This window comes from Thalassophryne amazonica, chromosome 3, assembly GCF_902500255.1.
Source record: "Thalassophryne amazonica chromosome 3, fThaAma1.1, whole genome shotgun sequence".
NCBI classification, from domain to species: domain Eukaryota; kingdom Metazoa; phylum Chordata; class Actinopteri; order Batrachoidiformes; family Batrachoididae; genus Thalassophryne; species Thalassophryne amazonica.
In genome coordinates this window covers 48193924-48213746 of record NC_047105.1, presented here as the reverse complement: position 1 = coordinate 48213746, position 19823 = coordinate 48193924, and positions in this window count along the sequence as shown.

Sequence of the window (19823 nt, the reverse complement as noted above, 5' to 3'; positions counted from 1 at the left end):
CCTACATTATGTCTGCTTTCATTTCTGGCAGCAAAAAGGACATTTTGTCAAAAATCTAAATCGAAAAAGCTTATTTCTGCAGGTTATCTCTCTCAGCACTCACTGTTTAAAATGTACTGCATAATGCACTCGTGTATGCATGTGATTAAAGACGTGTGCGTGCACCGTCTGTGGCTGCATGGATGCCCAAGTGGTGGAGTGATGTGTCCTGGAAGAGACAAGAGTCATTCATCTGTTTGTAATGATGAATAATCATTACAAACAGATCCCAAACTCTGGACACAGACCAGAGTTAGGGATATAACCCTCTCTGACACGCAAGCATGCACACCTACAGCGTATCCAGAAAGTATTCACAGCACTTCACTTTTTTTCCCATTTTGTTATGTTACGGACTTATTCCAAGATGGATGAAATTCATTTTCCCCCCTCAAAATTCAACACAATACCCCATAATGACAATGTGAAAAAAAAAATTTTCTGTGAGATTTTTTGCAAATTTATTAAACATAATAAGGAAAAAACTATGAAATCATATGTACATAAGTATGCACAGCCTTTGCCATGAAGCTCAAAATTGAGCTCAGGTGCATCCTGTTTCCACTGATCATCCCAGCTTAATTGGAGTCCACCTGGGGTAAATTCAATTGATTAGACATGATTTAGAAAGGTGCACACCTGTCTACATATAAGGTCCTACCGCTGACAGTGCATGTCAGAGTACAAACCAAGCATGAAGTCAAAGGAATTGCCTGAGGACCTCCGAGGCAGTATTGTCTCGAGGCACAAATCTGGGGAAGGGTACAGAAACATTTCTGCTGCCTTGAAGGTCCCAATGAGCACAGTGGCCTCCATCATCCGTAAATGGAAGAAGTTCAGATCCACCAGGACTCTTCCTAGAGCTGGCCACCCGTCTAAACTGAGCAATCGGGGGAGAAGGGGCTTAGTCGGGGACGTGACCAAAAACTTGATGGTAAGTAAGTAAGGTTTATTTATATAGCACCTTTCAAGATAGAAATCACAAAGTGCTTCACATAAGAAGCACTTTGGTCACTCTGTCAGAGCTCCAGCATTCCTCTGTGGAGAGAGGAGAACCTTCCAGAAGGACAACCATCTCTGTAGCGATCCACCAATCAGGCCTGTATGGTAGAGTGGCCAGACAGAGGCCACTCCTTAGTAAAAGGCACATGGCAACCCGCCTGGAGTTGGTCAAAAGACACCTGAAGGACTCTCAGACCATGACAAACAAAATTCTCTGGTCTAATGAAACAAAGATTGTGTTGTGTGTTGGGGGGGGTTTGGCTGGATAAGGTTGGGTTGTTTTGTGTTTATTTTCCTTCCCAGGTGATTTGGGGCTGTTCTCTGAGGAAAATGTGCTGCAGAAGAGTCTCTCTCCTCTGTTACGATGATTGACTGCACCTGTTGCATTCTCGTGCGGCTCTCTATCAGGACAATCCACGACACCTGTGATGTTCACGTGCAGATCTGAGGACTTCCAGCTGGTACCAATGTAGTGATGAAGAACTACATTTAAACCAGCAGTGAGTTGGACAAGATTGCCGGAGAAGACGACCTTGTGACGATCGTGTGGGGACGCTGAGGGCCGTTTCAGAGTCTGACATTGCGCCTGTGAAGGAGGACGAGGGTGAGAGGCAAACGTTGTCAGCACACGACAGAGGTGAATATTCTGAAAAGTTTATCCATGAATGTAAATTGGCGTTTATACGCAGCTATAAGTAATTATTGGTGGAAATTGTTTGGCGTGCTCCTCACGGCAGTGGCATGCGGATTAATGATCCTCCACTAGCTGTGAGCAGCAGCCTCTTTGAACTAAGTTTTGAAACCAGACCTAAACGTGTAGCTGATAAGTTTGCCTCTAAACAATATTTCGTAGTAATAAGTGTTGAATAATCTCATCTCTGTTCCTCCTTCGCAGAGTACAGTCTGGGAAAGTCACCTGGGGGGGTGTTGGCGGAACTCCTGAGTCCTGAACGTTCGGACTCCGACTGTTGAGACGCTGAGAGAGCGTGCGGCCTTTTCACCTCACCAGAACTCTAATTATTTAGTATTTCATGTATAGCACAAAGGGAGAAAATAAATGTGTTTTCTTTTTGGAACTGCTTCTGATTATTTCATGCTGGGTTCAGTCAGATACTGGACCGCTCCTCAATCCGTGTCTTATCCATAACAGATTGAACTCTTTGGTGTGAATGCCAGGCATCATGTTGCACACTTGATCAAAATAAACGGGACTTTTCAAGCGTGTGTTGGTTTTTAAAAACAACAAAACTTTATTTCTTCGTAACGCTGCTGCGCTTCTCGCTTCTCTCCGCAGGACCCTTCTCTGCCGCGCTCTCAGCTGCCTGTCTCATTAACTTGTGGCAACTATCGTGCCTACCCGAAAATACATCGGAAAGCTGCTGCCGACGTGCACCAACAGACAATAAGTGACAGTAAATATTACATCATCACAATAAAAATAAATGAGAAATGAGGGTGACAAAATAACAAATGAAAATGAGGGGTATGAAAATGAGGGGTGTCCTCTATTCACACATCTGTTCACATATTCACATCTACTGTGGTTCCCACAATCATGTTTGGAGGAAATCAGGCACCATCCCTATAATATCACAATTTTTTAATTTATTTTTTGGTTTACCTGATTATAAAACCGGGTGACTCTCTACTGCTTAAATAATCTGAGTCTCACATCATCATCCAACTGTTGTTCCTTCTTAAAGATAAACAACATCCTCTCATTGAAACAATGAAGCATTAGGTTTACAGTCTGCTCCTGACAGCCAACATGTGACTGCAGCATTCAGGAGCCATGAGGACACTGGACAGAGGGTTCTGTCCATGTCTTTGCAGGAGAATAGGAGAATAAAGGCCAAAGTCTTTTGGGTCCTGCTGATTCCTGTCTTACTGTATGGTTGTGAGACTGTGGTGCTAACTAGTAACCTATAAGGCAACAAGGAGATTTATTTGGTAGTAGTTCTCTCTGGAGGATCCTTGGGTACAGCTGTGGAATGGCTTTGTGTCAAGTGAACAGTTACTGACAGAGACTCAGATAAGGTGCATCACTTGCATCATACAGCAACATCAGTTATGACATTGTGGCCATGTGGTGCGTTGTGTTGTGGATGATCCAGCATGCAAGTGCCCCATTGTTGAGAACCCCTGCAACTGGAGTCGATCACAAGGGTACCTGCATTTCACCTGGCTGCAGCAGATAGAGGGTAACTTTCAAGAGGTGGGGATAGAATGGTTGTCTGCCTGGTGGTTGCCATCCAGGAACCCAAGGTGATTTCATAGTGTAGTGACTGCAGCACCTTTGCCTGCTCCCAGACCTGACCTAATCTGAGATTACACTCAGAACCATATCAGTTCTTGTGATGTACTGCACACACAAACTATTACATTGCCTTCATGCAGACATGCACACACACTGCACATTAGCATCACTCTGAAGAGCTGCAACCTTCAGTCTCCACAGTGTGATTTCTTTCCTCTTTTTTTGTTCCTAGATGGAATGGGATCAAGATGACTGTCCTGAGGCTAAGGGACATCATCAATGAGAGAGAGAGACAGATGTTATCTGTGCAGTTCCAAGGCCTGTCCATCATGTGGCAGTGTGCAACTTCTTACTGCAGGAGCTGCTGTCACAGTGGAACAGAGCCAGTCGGTGTCAGCCTAATCCCTCACACTCACACACACACGCACGCACGCACGCACGCACGCGCGCGCCTGGTCTTTATCTCTGCGTGCAGCTTGAAGCTTATGGTTTGCCTCCCTCCCTGCGTTCTGCTGCTCCTCTCTCTTTGAAGCCTTTCAGCAAACAGCACTTGCTAATGGAGACAAGAAAAGGCTCCTCACCAACTGGCTTCATGTCATTTATGCCAATTCATTACAGTAATGTTTAAAGAGGAAGGCGAACAGATTTGCTATGACTGTTCCCCCACATTTGCATTGTTCTATGATAGATGTTGTGAAATGAGAGATAATTGTAACATATTTTACTGATGTGTGAAGAGTTAGAGGAGAAACACCAAAGAACAATGCATTTTCTTTATCTGGGTATAGTAAAGTGGAATATTGTTGGTGCTTTTTTTTTATTATTATTAGTTAATTACTTTTTCTTTTTACTTCCCATCTGTTTCTCTTTTGATTTTCTGAACAAGAATTGCAATCACAAAAGTCATTAGGATTGTGAAGTACAGACAAATAGGCCTGTGTGCACAGACGTGGGGGCATGAGACTGGAACAAAGTAAATTGAATAATGGAAGTTGAATTAACTTACACGTGAAAACAGAGTTAGATTTCCTCTGACACAGTTAGTGTTTATCAGGTGCCCATGTATGGAAGGCTCTCATGCCTAAACATATGAGAAACTGTTACCATGTCAGTCTGTCTGTCTGTTTGCCCGCTCCAAGGTTCTTTTGCTGATGTCTACCAAACTTGGTATGTCAATTAGGGAATAATCCCCCTTGTGTCTGATGATTTGCGGACGTTCATGCTGGTTATACGGTGGCAAATTCATTTTAAAACAGATATTTGTGACCGTATAACAGCATGAACGTCCGCAAATTATCAGACACAAGGGGGTTATTCCCATTGGAATCCATTTTCCCATTTTCTGTAGATCATTCAGTAGGCTCCAACAGCGCTCAGGGCACGGAGTAATCCATCAAATGTGAAAATTCATCAAATCCATCAAATGTGAAACAGTAATTCTGTGTCAGAATCCACATCAGTACTTTTGTATGGTAGCTTAAATTCACCCATTTCGGTGGTGGTGGCGGTACGTGACTTTCTCTCGCTGTCAGTTAATAGCGCCATTATGACATCTGTGTAGCAGCGCGTGCAGCCGGTGTTCTGTCGAATTGTGTGTCTCGTCGCATAAATTGACAGTTCTGCATCCCAACAATATTGCACATGCGTGCGCATGCGCAGTTGTGTGGAGGGCTGGCCTGTCGACAGGAACGACATTTTGTCAGAACACCGGTCAGGGTGCGGACTAATACATCCAAATGTGAAATGATCAAATATTTTGCCACTGTTACCCTAATATTATACGGTCTGAAATCTCACACAATTAACCAATCAGATTTTCAGAATAAATGTAATTGGATTAGAATGAAGGTTGACCCCAAAGCTACACTTAAAGAATTTATTTTGACAAAGGTCAAGGTTCTGTTCCAAGGTCCTTTTGCTGACCTTTACTAAACTATCCTTCAAAATATCATTTTGGCAAAGGGCAAGGAATTTGATTTTTCAGTCTGATTTGGGCCTAATGTGGCATATACTTTGGTGGATTCCAGAATTTCTCTGGCAAGTCCAGCCAGAGGTCAGTCATTTGGGTGAAGGTCTAGGCCATTGGGGACAAATATCAGATTGTCATAGTCGTTACTGTCTTCGTGCCCATTGACACTATTACCTAACTTCATAAAAGTAGAAGCAAAAGAGTGTAATAGAGTTCACATTTTCAAATATAAAATATGCACTTAAATACATGTACAGTCAAGTCCAACATTAGATTGAGGGTGACACTATATTGATTGTACTATTCTGTCAAGCTTTATTTGGTCTGAAGGCTAAAAATGGATGTTTAGTAACTATTTTTTATTACTTTCTGCTGAATATATTGGGAAAAAAAAAATTTTCTTCTTCTTCTTCTTCTTCTGAGGTTTCAGTGTTAGTGGTTGGTTGCTGCTTCCCCAAGAGCGGGCTCCATGGCTGGAGCTTCCTATGTCCAACTTAGCTTGGCTCTTGCTCAAGGCCAGCAACTGTTGGAGATATAACCTTGTCTCTTTGGTCCTTTTGAGCTCCTTGAGCAGTAGCCGATAACTGGGAAATGTACAAATTCAACTGGAAAAAACATGTCAGAATATATGAGTTTTTTCATACCTTTTGCTCTGAATTTTTCATGAGAATAGACTGGATCTGGGACCATTTCTCATAAGAAAACTAGATTGACATTAACTTACAAACTTACAGTTGTATGTAAAAGTTTGGGCACCCCTGATGATTTTCCTTTTTAATTCATTGGTTGTTTGGGTCAGCAATTTCAGTTAAATATATCATATAGCAAACACAGTGATATTTGAAAAGTGAAATGAAGTTTATAGGATTTACAGAAAGTGTGCAATAATACTTTATTAAAATTAGGCAGGTGCATAAATTTGGGCACCCCAACAGAAAAAATACATCAATATTTAGTAGGTCCTCCTTTTGCAGAAATAACAGCCTCTAAACACTTCCTATAGCTTCCAAGTCTGGAGTCTGGTTGAAGGTATTTTAGACCATTTGTCTTTACAAAACATCTCCAATTCAGTCAGGTTTGGTTGGTTTCTGAGCATGGACAGCCCGCTTAAAATCACACCACAGATTTTCAATAATATTCAGGTCTGGGGACTGAGATGGCCATTCCAGAATGTTGTACTTGTTCCTCTGCATGAATGCCTTAGTAGAGTTTGAGCAGTGTTTAGGGTTGTTGTCTTGTTGAAAGATCCAGCCCTGGTGCAACTTCAACTTTGTCACTGATTCTTGAACATTATTCTCAAGAATCTGCTGATATTGACTGGAATCCATGTGACCCTCAACTTTAACAAGATTCCCAGTACCTGCACTGGCCACACAGCTACACAACATGATGGAACCACCTCCAAATTTTACATTAGGCAACAAGCGTTTTTCTTGGAATGCTGTTCTTTTTCAGCCATGCATATCGCTACTATGTCCAAATAACTCAATTTTAGTTTAATCAGTCCACAGCACCTTATTCTAAGATGAAGCTGGCTTGTCCAAATCTGCTTTAGCATACCTCAAGTGACTCTGTTTGTGGCGTGTACGCAGAAAAGGCTTCCTCTGCATTACAGCATCTCCTTGTGTAAAGTGCGCTGTATAGTTGAACAATGCACAGAGACACTGTCTGCAGCAAGATCATGTTGTAGGTCTTTGGAGCAGGTCTGTGGGTTGACTATGACTGTTCTCACCCTCCTTCGCTTCATCTTATCTGAGATTTTTCTTGGCCTGTCACTTCCGGCCTTACCTAGTACTGTGCATGCGGTCTTCCATTTCCTCACTATGTTCCTCACAGTGAAAATTGACAGCTGAAATCTCTGAGATAGCTTTTTGTATCATTCCCAACCATGATGTTGAACAATATTTGTTTTCAGGTCATTTGAGAGTTGTTTAGAGGCTCCCATGTTGCCACTCATTAGAAGAAGTGCAAAGAGGAGAAAAATTTGCAAATGGCCACTTTAAATACCCTTTCTCATGATTGGATTCACCTGTGTAAGGAGGTCAAGCTTACCAAACCAATTTTGTATTCCAATAATTAGTGCTAAATTTATTCAAATCAATAAAATGATTTATTTATACACCTGCCTAATTTTGTTTAAATAATTATTGCAGACTTTCTGTAAATACTAGAAACTTCATGTCACTTCTCAGATATCAGTGTGTCTGCTATATGATATATTTAACTGAAATTTCTGATCCAGACAACCAGTGATTTATAAATGAATATCATGGAAATTATCAGGGGTGCCCAAACTTTTACATACAAATGTAAGTTCAAACAACTTAATTCATTCAGGTTTTACCAATTGTAATGCTTTTTTTAGTTGGTTCAACTGTTCTCTTTTCCAGCATGGCTGTAAAAGTGATGATTTGTAATAATAATCCTTAAGTTTGCGTTGTCCAATTACATTGTATAAAAAATGTAATTCCTCAATGGTTATCATGATATTTTTGTTAAAAATCTTGAATTAAAGCTGAAAGTCTGCACTACAAGCACATCTTGATTGTTTCACTTTAGTGCCATTGTGGTGGTGTACAAAGGCAAAAATACAAAAACGGTCTCACTGTTGAAGTAATTATAGACTTATCTGTATATTCAAAGGTGTTTCTCTTTTACTGAAATAACCATAAACTCAGTGCAGTCAAGTAGCAGAACAGACTCCAGCTGAGTCAAAACCTCTGACTTCAGCTCCACATTACAGAGTTTATTGAAGTTTTTACTTATTGTTGTACCTGGGATGGATTGTATTAACAGATTTTCCATTTTTCCTTGTCCCAGTGTATTTCAGCGTGGACATTGTCTACATCATTACGGTTTAGTTACATCAGAACTGTTCCTGATGGAAGCGTATATGGAGTGCCTCTGGAAGAAATCATTATCAAGTTATTGTAAAACTAACATCGTTATGTCTGCCAACCAGAAGCGCTTAACAGCAGGAAGCCGTGCTCTCAATAACCACTCTCCCACTGTTCCTCATTGCAGATTAATGAACTCAGTGCCAAACAGCATTTCATTTCACTTTGCCTCCAGTAAATGGATATTCATCGTAAATTGATAAACAAATGAGCTGGTCTCACCTCATTGCTTACGATGACATGTTACATGGCAGAGGTAATTGTTTTACCGGAATGACACTATTTTCAGTGTTAGAAAATGGTAATAGTAAGTAAGGTTTTGCTATGCATGAAAATTCAGTAAGGTATATCTTCTATTATACATTCCAAATCTAAGGTGGAGCTCTAGTAGTGTATACTAAAGTATATCTAATATCTAAAAAAAAAAGAAGAGTAGAGCCATTTAGTAAACACTTGCCATGTTCGCTGATTATACGAGGTCTGTTAGAAAAGTAGCCGACCTTTTTATTTTTTCAAAAACCATATGGATTTGAATCACGTGTGATTGCATCAGCCAAGCTTGAACCTTCGTGCGCATGCGTGAGTTTTTTCATGCCTGTCAGTTGCGTCATTCGCCTGTGAGCAGGCTTTGTGTGAGCACTGGTCCGCCCCTCTCGTCGTTTTTTTATTGCGAATAAATGAACGATTTGGAGCTTTGCTGCATCAATTTTTTTCCAGAAACTGTGAGAGACCTCCAGGTGGACACTGTTCGGAAAATTAATATGGCTTTCAGGGATGATTTTATGGGGATTACACAGATTAAGGAGTGATCTAGACGGTTTAAAGACCGCCCACAACTGCTGAGAGCGCGCCGCGCTCCGAGCACCGATCGACAGGCTCAAACCCCGCAGCAACAACCAGATCATTTCCAACGTGAAGGCTTTGTTGATCCGGGACGTCATCTGACTTTCACAAAAAGGCAGATGGCGTGGACATCAGCACTTTTTCGGCACATTCCACTGTTACAGGAGTTTTTTTCATGGAAAGAAAAGCGGAGGGACGCGCCACGGAACCGTTCATGACGCGGCACAAAACCACCTCCGTGTTGGTCTCACAGGATGGCTTTCAGGTGGATTTCAGACGGCTGTCGGTTGCTTTTCAGTCGTGTGATTATCCGAGAAATTGAGCATGAGCTGGACATGCCCCAACATGTCCTGTGAGGCTTCATCATGGCGTTGCTTTGCGCCATGCAGCTCCACCATGACGCGCGGAACTCCTCCGCACGTCTGTCTCAGTGTGCCAAAAAAGTGCTGATGTCCACGTCTTTTCACAATTCCTGTGCTAGTCAGATGACATACCGGATCAAGACAGCGTCCAGTTTAGAAATGAACGGCACATTTCACTGTTACAGGAGTTTTTGTCATGGAAAGAGGAGCGGAATTCCGCGCATCGTGGTGGAGCCGCATGGCGCAAAGCAACGCCAGCTCCTCCTGGCATATCAATACATACCATTGCCAAAAGGATTGCTGTGGCTCTCAGCACAGTCTCAAGAGCATAGAGGAGATTCCAGGAGACAGACAGTTACTCTAGGAGAACTGGAAAGGGCCGTAGAAGGTTCTTAACCCATTAGCAGTACTGGTACTCCTTTGTGCAAGGAGGAACAGGATGCACAGTGTGTCCACATGCAAAGTTTGGTAATGATCAGGAGTCCTCAACAGAAGTTGTCAACATCACAAACAAGTTTACGATATAACAAGAGCAATCAGAGATTTATGATGTCCACCAAGGGTTGACGAGGACTCAAAAGATATGTGATTCACATCATGACACGGACTTTACCTGGATCCGGATTCCACAACACAATGCAATAATTGCATATTGATCCAGAATGGTCCGACTGATCAAGATGTTGAAATCTGATATTTAATCCACAAGCTGAAACAAAATATGTGTTCCTGATCAAGGTTTTACATTGTGATGTCATATCCGTAAAGAAATTTTGACATCATCCTTAAAAGTGTGCAAGGTAAAATCCTGATCCAGAATCCGGATCGGGATCCAGATCACCCCCAAAATTTAAAGAGTCTTCCAAGGCCTTCCAACACCAATGTGTGGAGAAAATTTGGTAAAAATTCTCAAAATCCGACAAAGTGAGGCGAACAAATTGAAATCCTGATCCAGAATCAAGATCTGGATCACCTCCAAAATTTAGTGGGGTCTTCCATGGCCTAATAACTATTTTTGGTACAAATTTGGTGAAAATCCGTGAAGTAGTTTTGACATAATCCATAAAAGCCTATATAAAGTGAAATCTTGATCCAGAATGCACATTTGGATCCAGATCACCTCCAAAATTCAGTGGAATCTTCCATGGCGTAATATCTATGTTTGGTACAAATTTGGTGAAAATCCGTGAAGTAGTTTTGACATAATCCTTAAAAGCCTATATAAAGTGAAATCCTGATCCAGAATCCAGATCTGGATCACCTCCAAAATTCAGTGAACTCTTCCTTGGCTGAATATCTATCTGTAGTGAAATTTCTTATCAAAATCTGTGCAGTAGTTTTGACATAATCTTTAAAAGCCTATATAAAGTGAAATCCTGATCCAGAATCCAGATCTGGATCACCTCCAAAATTCAGTGAACTCTTCCTTGGTCGAATATCTATCTGTAGTGAAATTTGTTTATCAAAATCTGTGCAGTAGTTTTGACATAATCTTTAAAAGCCTATATAAAGTGAAATCCTGATCCAGAATCCAGATCTGGATCACCTCCAAAATTCAGTAAACTCTTCCTTGGCCTATTATCTATCTGTAGTGAAAATATTTATCAAAATCTGTGCATGACATAATCTTTAAAAGCCTATATAAAGTGAAATCCTGATCCAGAATCCAGATCTGGATCACCTCCAAAATTCAGTGAACTCTTCCTTGGCCTATTATCTATCTGTAGTGAAAATATTTATCAAAATCTGTGCATGACATAATCTTTAAAAGCCTATATAAAGTGAAATCCTGATCCAGAATCCAGATCTGGATCACCTCCAAAATTCAGTGAACTCTTCCATGGCCTAATAACTATCTGTAGTGAAAGTTTTTGTCAAAATCTGTGCAGTAGTTTTGACATAATCCTGCTAACAGACAGACAGACAAATAAATAAATGCAGATGATTTTATTACATCCTTGGGGGAATTAAAAGTAAAAATACTTTGTAGCCTTGATATTTGACCTTTTGATCCCCAAACAAACAGGGTTCTTGGAGTCAGGTTAAATGATATACAAACAAAAGTTGTCATCCTCATAAACAATTTTTAGGATTAAAAAAATCAGTATGTTTTGAAGGTAAATAGACTTAAAAATGTTTTAGCAAACAAACCATTTTCCAAAAAAAAAAAAAAAAGAAAAAAAGAAATTGAGGGGCGGGCAGGGATGGATGGATGGATGATGATGGTTGGCCAAAGCATCGTTCTAACAAGACATTCCATCAGGAAAGTGTACTTTCCCTTCAGGCTTTGCATATTTTTGAGAGTGACAGCATGCACAGTGTGTGCAGAAGTTCAGTTCATCATCCAATCTAAGATCTGTCCTCATCAACAAAATGATGTATGTTACAGTATTTGAGAAATCCTTGATTTTTGTATATGTGGCTCATGATAAGTGTTCTGCACACAGGCACAAAGCAAAGTGCAGAATGAAAACAATAAGAGCTGTTAATTGCAGCACGAGATCAGCACCGATATCTCACTCGCTGTACCTCAGACTGTCAGCAGTCATATTATTTCTACACAGTGTATTTGGGGTGTTAATTGAAAAATCAAACAAAAATCCACTTTTTTAAAATCTGGTTTGTAGAACCAGATTTTATGCTGATAAATGTTTGCCAATGTGATGTAAACACAACATTCTTTATGCTTTTATACAAATACCCATTTTCAAATTTAACATTATTTCTACAGTATTGACGTTAACATATACTTTGCACATAATATGTGAACTTCTCTAAGTGGCTGGACTTTTTTTCAAAACCACGATTATTCATGCAGCTTCAGTGATATTTCTCCCCATTCTCACATTTAGGTCATTTGAGGATCCGGGGGCTTTGCAGTCTATAGAAACTCTTTGAAATGAAGGAAATGGCTTATGTCAGCTTGCAATTATCCCAAATTCGAATCATGTTTTGTAGATTAGGAAGGATGTGTTTCCTTTGTGAGTGAAGCGCTGTTGGCTGGTGAACATTTTAGTCACACAGAACTTAAGAAACCTCAAAATAAATCTCATCAAATTTGCCATCTTAATCTGTCAGCTGCACTTTTGGGCATAAACAGAAATTTTCATCTTTATGGAGATCCAGCCACGCTTGGTTTTCTTTAAAGCTACAGTGTGTAAGATTTGGTGTCATCTAGTGGTGAAGTTGCAGATTCACGACTTTGTTTCATTTCAAGTTTTTGCTTCTTTAGCCACAAGGATTCATGCTGCCTTTTCTTCTCTTGTGATAAGCAATAAGTATGATCTCCCATTTCAAATCAAATCAATTTTATTTATATAGCGCCAAATCACAACAAACAGTTGCCCCAAGGCGCTTTATATTGTAAGGCAAAGCCATACAATAATTACGTAAAAACCCCAACGGTCAAAACGACCCCCTGTGAGCAAGCACTTGGCGACAGTGGGAAGGAAAAACTCCCTTTTAACAGGAAGAAACCTCCAGCAGAACCAGGCTCAGGGAGGGGCAGTCTTCTGCTGGGACTGGTTGGGGCTGAGGGAGAGAACCAGGAAAAAGACATGCTGTGGAGGGGAGCAGAGATCAATCACTAATGATTAAATGCAGAGTGGTGCATACAGAGCAAAAAGAGAAAGAAACACTCAGTGCAGTCTACGTCTATAGCAGCATAACTAAGGGATGGTTCAGGGTCACCTGATCCAGCCCTAACTATAAGCTTTAGCAAAAAGGAAAGTTTTAAGCCTAATCTTAAAAGTAGAGAGGGTGTCTGTCTCCCTGATCCGAATTGGGAGCTCGTTCCAGAGGAGAGGAGCCTGAAAGCTGAAGGCTCTGCCTCCCATTCTACTCTTACAAACCCTAGGAACAACAAGTAAGCCTGCAGTCTGAGAGCGAAGCGCTCTATTGGGGTGATATGGTACTATGAGGTCCCTAAGATAAGATGGGACCTGATTATTCAAAACCTTATAAGTAAGAAGAAGAATTTTAAATTCTATTCTAGAATTAACAGGAAGCCAATGAAGAGAAGCCAATATGGGTGAAATATGCTCTCTCCTTCTAGTCCCTGTCAGTACTCTAGCTGCAGCATTTTGAATTAACTGAAGGCTTTTCAGGGAACTTTTAGGACAACCTGATAATAATGAATTACAATAGTCCAGCCTAGAGGAAATAAATGCATGAATTAGTTTTTCAGCATCACTCTGAGACAAGACCTTTCTAATTTTAGAGATATTGCGCAAATGCAAAAAAGCAGTCCTACATATTTGTTTAATATGCGCATTGAATGACATATCCTGATCAAAAATGACTCCAAGATTTCTCACAGTATTACTAGAGGTCAGGGTAATGCCATCCAGAGTAAGGATCTGGTTAGACACCATGTTCCTAAGATTTGTGGGGCCAAGTACAATAACTTCAGTTTTATCTGAGTTTAAAAGCAGGAAATTAGAGGTCATCCATGTCTTTATGTCTGTAAGACAATCCTGCAGTTTAGCTAATTGGTGTGTGTCCTCTGGCTTCATGCATAGATAAAGCTGGGTATCATCTGTGTAACAATGAAAATTTAAGCAATGCTGTCTAATAATACTGCCTAAGGGAAGCATGTATAAAGTGAATAAAATTGGTCCTAGCACAGAACCTTGTGGAACTCCATAATTAACCTTAGTCTGTGAAGAAGATTCCCCATTTACATGAACAAATTGTAATCTATTAGATAAATATGATTTAAACCACCGCAGCGCAGTGCCTGTAATACCTATGGCATGCTCTAATCTCTGTAATAAAATTTTATGGTCAACAGTATCAAAAGCAGCACTGAGGTCTAACAGAACAAGCACAGAGATGAGTCCACTGTCTGAGGCCATAAGAAGATCATTTGTAACCTTCACTAATGCTGTTTCTGTACTATGATGAATTCTAAACCCTGACTGAAACTCTTCAAATAGACCATTCCTATGCAGATGATCAGTTAGCTGTTTTACAACTACCCTTTCAAGAATTTTTGAGAGAAAAGGAAGGTTGGAGATTGGCCTATAATTAGCTAAGATAGCTGGGTCAAGTGATGGCTTTTTAAGTAATGGTTTAATTACTGCCACCTTAAAAGCCTGTGGTACATAGCCAACTAATAAAGATAGATTGATCATATTTAAGATCGAACAATTAATTAATGGTAGGGCTTCCTTGAGCAGCCTGGTAGGAATGGGGTCTAATAGACATGTTGATGGTTTGGAGGAAGTAACTAATGAAAATAACTCAGACAGAACAATCGGAGAGAAAGAGTTTAACCAAATACCGGCATCACTGAAAGCAGCCAAAGAGAACGATATGTCTTTGGGATGGTTATGAATAATTTTTTGTTTAATAGTTAAAATTTTATTAGCAAAGAAAGTCATGAAGTCATTACTAGTTAAAGTTAAAGGAATACTCGGCTCAATAGAGCTGTGATTCTTTGTCAGCCTTGCTACAGTGCTGAAAAGAAACCTGGGGTTGTTCCTATTTTCTTCAATTAGTGATGAGTAGTAAGATGTCCTAGCTTTACGGAGGGCTTTTTTTTTTATAGAGCAATAAACTCTTTTTCCAGGCTAAGTGAAGATCTTCTAAATTAGTGAGACGCCATTTCCTCTCCAACTTACGGGTTATCTGCTTTAAGCTGCGAGTTTGTGAGTTATACCACGGAGTCAGGCACTTGTGATTTAAGGCTCTCTTTTTCAGAGGAGCTACAGCATCCAAAGTTGTCCTCAATGAGGATATAAAACTATTGATGAGATAATCTATCTCACTCACAGAGTTTAGGTAGCTACTCTGCCCTGTGTTGGTATATGGCATTGGAGAACATAAAGAAGGAATCATATCCTTAAACCTAGTTACAGCGCTTTCTGAAAGACTTCTACTGTAATGGAACTTATTCCCCACTGCTGGGTAGTCCATCAGAGTAAATGTAAATGTTATTAAGAAATGATCAGACAGAAGGGGGTTTTCAGGGAATACTGTTAAGTCTTCAGTTTCCATACCATAAGTCAGAACAAGATCTAAGGTATGATTAAAGTGAACAGAACCATCGATTCTATGATGGTTCTGTGGTTGGGGTGTGGATGGAGTTTCATCAGTTGACTTCCTGTTCCGGAGCACAGCGGTGTTCTGCTGTATCTGTTAGCTGTTTGAACTGAGCTGTTTGAGTTCTTTGAATTAACAGTCTTTTTCAAGACTTTTTTACTTTTTTTTACTTTTTCACCGTGCTCCAACGCCTAAGGAAGACCTCTAACGGTCGAAGCATCGCGACGGAGCTCTTTTATCAGCTGGCCTTCATCAGCGTTGGCAGGCTAACTAGCTTGCTAACGCTTTCGTTTTTATTTTTGTTTTATTTTTTAGCACTGTTGTCGTGCTGCTCCACAGCTTGCCTAGTGGATTTTTATTTTATTTTAGCACTGTTGTCGTGTGTTACCTGTGCTGCTCCACAGCCTGTCCAGTGGATTTTATTTTATTTTTTAGCACTGTTGTCGTGCGTTACCTGTGCTGCTCCACAGCCTGTTCAGTGGATTTTTATTTTATTTTTTAGCACTGTTGTCGTGTGTTACCTGTGCTGCTCCACAGCCTGTTCAGTGGATTTTTATTTTATTTTAGCGCTGTTGTCGTGCGTTGCCTGTACTGCTCCACAGCCTGTCCAGTGGATTTTTATTTTATTTTTAGCACTGTTGTCGTGCGTTACCTGTGCTGCTCCACAGCCTGTTCAGTGGATTTTTATTTTATTTTTTACCACTGTTGTCGTGCGTTACCTGTGCTGTTCCACAGCCTATCCAGTGGATTTTTATTTTATTTTTTACCACTGTTGTGTGTTACCTGTGCTGCTCCACAGCCTGTCCAGTGGATTTTTATTTTATTTTTTGGCACTGTTGTTGTGTGTTACCTGCGCTGCTCCACAGCCTGTTCAGTGGATTTTTGTTTTGTTTTTTGGCACTGTTGTCGTGCGTTACCTGTGCTGCTCCACAGCCTGTCCAGTGGATTTTTATTTTATTTTTTGGCACTGTGTTCGTGCGTTACCTGTGCTGCTCCACAGCCTGTCCAGTGGATTTTGATTTGATTTTATTTTTTTTTTAGCACTGTTGTCGTGTGTTACCTGTGCTGCTCCACAGCCTGTCTAGTGGATTTTTATTTTATTTTTACCACTGTTGTCGTGTGTTACCTGTGCTGCTCCACAGCCTGTCCAGTGGATTTTTATTTAGCGCTGTTGTCGTGCGTTACCTGTGCTGCTCCACAGCCTGTCTAGTGGATTTTTATTTTGTTTTAGCACTGTTGTCGTGCGTTGCCTGTGCTGCTCCACAGCCTGTCCAGTGGATTTTTATTTTTATTTTATTTTTTAGCACTGTTGTCGTGCGTTACCTGTGCTGCTCCACAGCCTGTCTAGTGGATTTTTATTTTGTTTTAGCACTGTTGTCGTGCGTTGCCTGTGCTGCTCCACAGCCTGTCCTGTGGATTTTTATTTTTATTTTATTTTATTTTTTAGCACTGTTGTTGTGCGTTACCTGTGCTGCTCCACAGCCTGTCTAGTGGATTTTTATTTTATTTTAGCACTGTTGTCGTGCGTTACCTGTGCTGTGTCTAGTGTCGGATTCCCTGTTTTGGGAATCCGCTAGCTTAGCGTAGCTACTAGCTCTTAGCCGTTTTAGCATGGCGGCTTCTCCTGTCTCTCCCGTACTTTTCTGCTCTGGGTGTGAAATGTTTAGTTATTCCTCGGCCTCTTTTAGCAGTAACGGTACTTGTATAAGTGCAGCTTATTCGTAGCTTTGGAGGCCAGGCTGGGGCGAATTGGAGGCTCGGCTCCGCACCGTGGAAAATTCTACAGCTAGCCAGGCCCCTGTAGTCGGTGCGGACCAAGGTAGCTTAGCCGCCGTTAGTTCCCCCCTGGCAGACCCCGTGCAGGTCGGGAAGGCAGGCTGACTGGGTGACTGTGAGGAGGAAGCGTAGCCCTAAACAGAAGCCCCGTGTACAACCGTCAACCCGTTCACATCTCTAACCGTTTTTCCCCACTCGACGATACACTCGCCGAGGATCAAACTCTGGTTATTGGCGACTCTGTTTTGAGAAATGTGAAGTTAGCGACACCAGCAACCATTGTCAATTGTCTTCCGGGGGCCAGAGCAGGCGACATCGAAGGACATTGAAATTGCTGGCTAAGGCTAAGCGTAAATTTGGTAAGATTGTAATTCACGTCGGCAGTAATGACACTCGGTTACGCCAATCGGAGGTCACTAAAATTAACATTGAATCGGTGTGTAACTTTGCAAAAACAATGTCGGACTCTGTTGTTTTCCTCTGGGCCCCTCCCCAATCAGACCGGGAGTGACATGTTTAGGCCGCATGTTCTCCTTGAATTGCTGGCTGTCTGAGTGGTGTCCAAAAAATGAGGTGGGCTTCATTGATATTGGCAAAGCTTCTGGGGAAAACCTGGTCTTGTTAGGAGAGACGGCATCCATCCCACTTTAGAGGGAGCAGCTCTCATTTCTAGAAATCTGGCCAATTTTTTGGGATCCTCCAAACTGTGACTGTCTAGCGTTGGGACCAGGAGGCAGAGCTGTGGTCTTATACACCTCTCTGCAGCTTCTCTCCCCCTGCCCTCCCCCTATTACCCCATCCCCGTAGAGACGGTGCCTGCTCCCAGACCACCAATAACTAGCAAAAATCTATTTAAGCATAAAAATTCAAAAAGAAAAAATAATATAGCACTTTCAATTGCACCACAGACTAAAACAGTTAAATGTGGTCTATTAAACATTAGGTCTCTTTCTTCTAAGTCCCTGTTGGTAAATGATATAATAATTGATCAACGTATTGATTTATTCTGCCTAACAGAAACTTGGTTACAGCAGGATGAATATGTTAGTTTAAATGAGTCAACACCCCCGAGTCACACTAACTGTCAGAATGCTCGTAGCACGGGCCAGGGCGGAGGATTAGCAGCAATCTTCCATTCCAGCTTATTAATTAATCAAAAACCTAGACAGAGCTTTAATTAATTTGAAAGCTTGTCTCTTAGTCTTGTCCATCCAAATTGGAAGTCCCAAAAACCAGTTTTATTTGTTATTATCTATCGTCCACCTGGTCGTTACTGTGAGTTTCTCTGTGAATTTTCAGACCTTTTGTCTGACTTAGTGCTTAGCTCAGATAAGATAATTATAGTGGGCGATTTTAACATCCACACAGATGCTGAGAATGACAGCCTCAACACTGCATTTAATCTATTATTAGACTCTATCGGCTTTGCTCAAAAAGTAAATGAGTCCACCCACCACTTTAATCATATTTTAGATCTTGTTCTGACTTATGGTATGGAAATAGAAGACTTAACAGTATTCCCTGAAAACTCCCTTTTGTCTGATCATTTTTAATAACATTTACATTTACCCTGATGGACTACCCTGCAGTGGGGAATAAGTTTCGTTACACTAGAAGTCTTTCAGAAAGCGCTGTAACTAGGTTTAAGGATATGATTCCTTCTTTATGTTCTCTAATGTCATATACCAACACAGAGCAGAGTAGCTACCTAAACTCTGTAAGGGAGTTAGAGTATCTTGTCAATAGTTTTACATCCTCATTGAAGACAACTTTGGATGCTGTAGCTCCTCTGAAAAAGAGAGCTTTAAATCAGAAGTGTCTGACTCCGTGGTATAACTCACAAACTCGTAGCTTAAAGCTGATAACCCGTAAGTTGGAGAGGAAATGGCGTCTCACTAATTTAGAAGATCTTCACTTAGCCTGGAAAAAAGAGTTTGTTGCTCTATAAGAAAGCCCTTCGTGAAGCTAGGACATCTTTCTACTCATCACTAATTGAAGAAAATAAGAACAACCCCAGGTTTCTTTTCAGCACTGTAGCCAGGCTGACAAAGAGTCAGAGCTCTATTGAGCTGAGTATTCCATTAACTTTAACTAGTAATGACTTCATGACTTTCTTTGCTAACAAAATTTTGACTATTAGAGAAAAAATTACTCATAACCATCCCAAAGATGTATCGTTATCTTTGGCTGCTTTCATTGATGCCGGTATTTGGTTAGACTCTTTCTCTCCGATTGTTCTGTCTGAGTTATTTTCATTAGTTACTTCATCCAAACCATCAACATGCTTATTACACCCCATTCCTGCCAGGCTGCTCAAGGAAGTCCTACCATTATTTAATGCTTCAATCTTAAATATGATCAATCTATCTTTGTTAGTTGGTTATGTACCACAGGCCTTAAGGTGGCAGTAATTAAACCATTACTTAAAAAGCCATCACTTGACCCAGCTATCTTAGCTAATTATAGGCCAATCTCCAACCTTCCTTTTCTCTCAAAGATTCTTGAGAGGGTAGTTGTAAAACAGCTAACTGATCACCTGCAGAGGAATGGTCTATTTGAAGAGTTTCAGTCAGGTTTTAGAATTCATCATAGTACAGAAACAGCATTAGTGAAGGTTACAAATGATCTTCTTA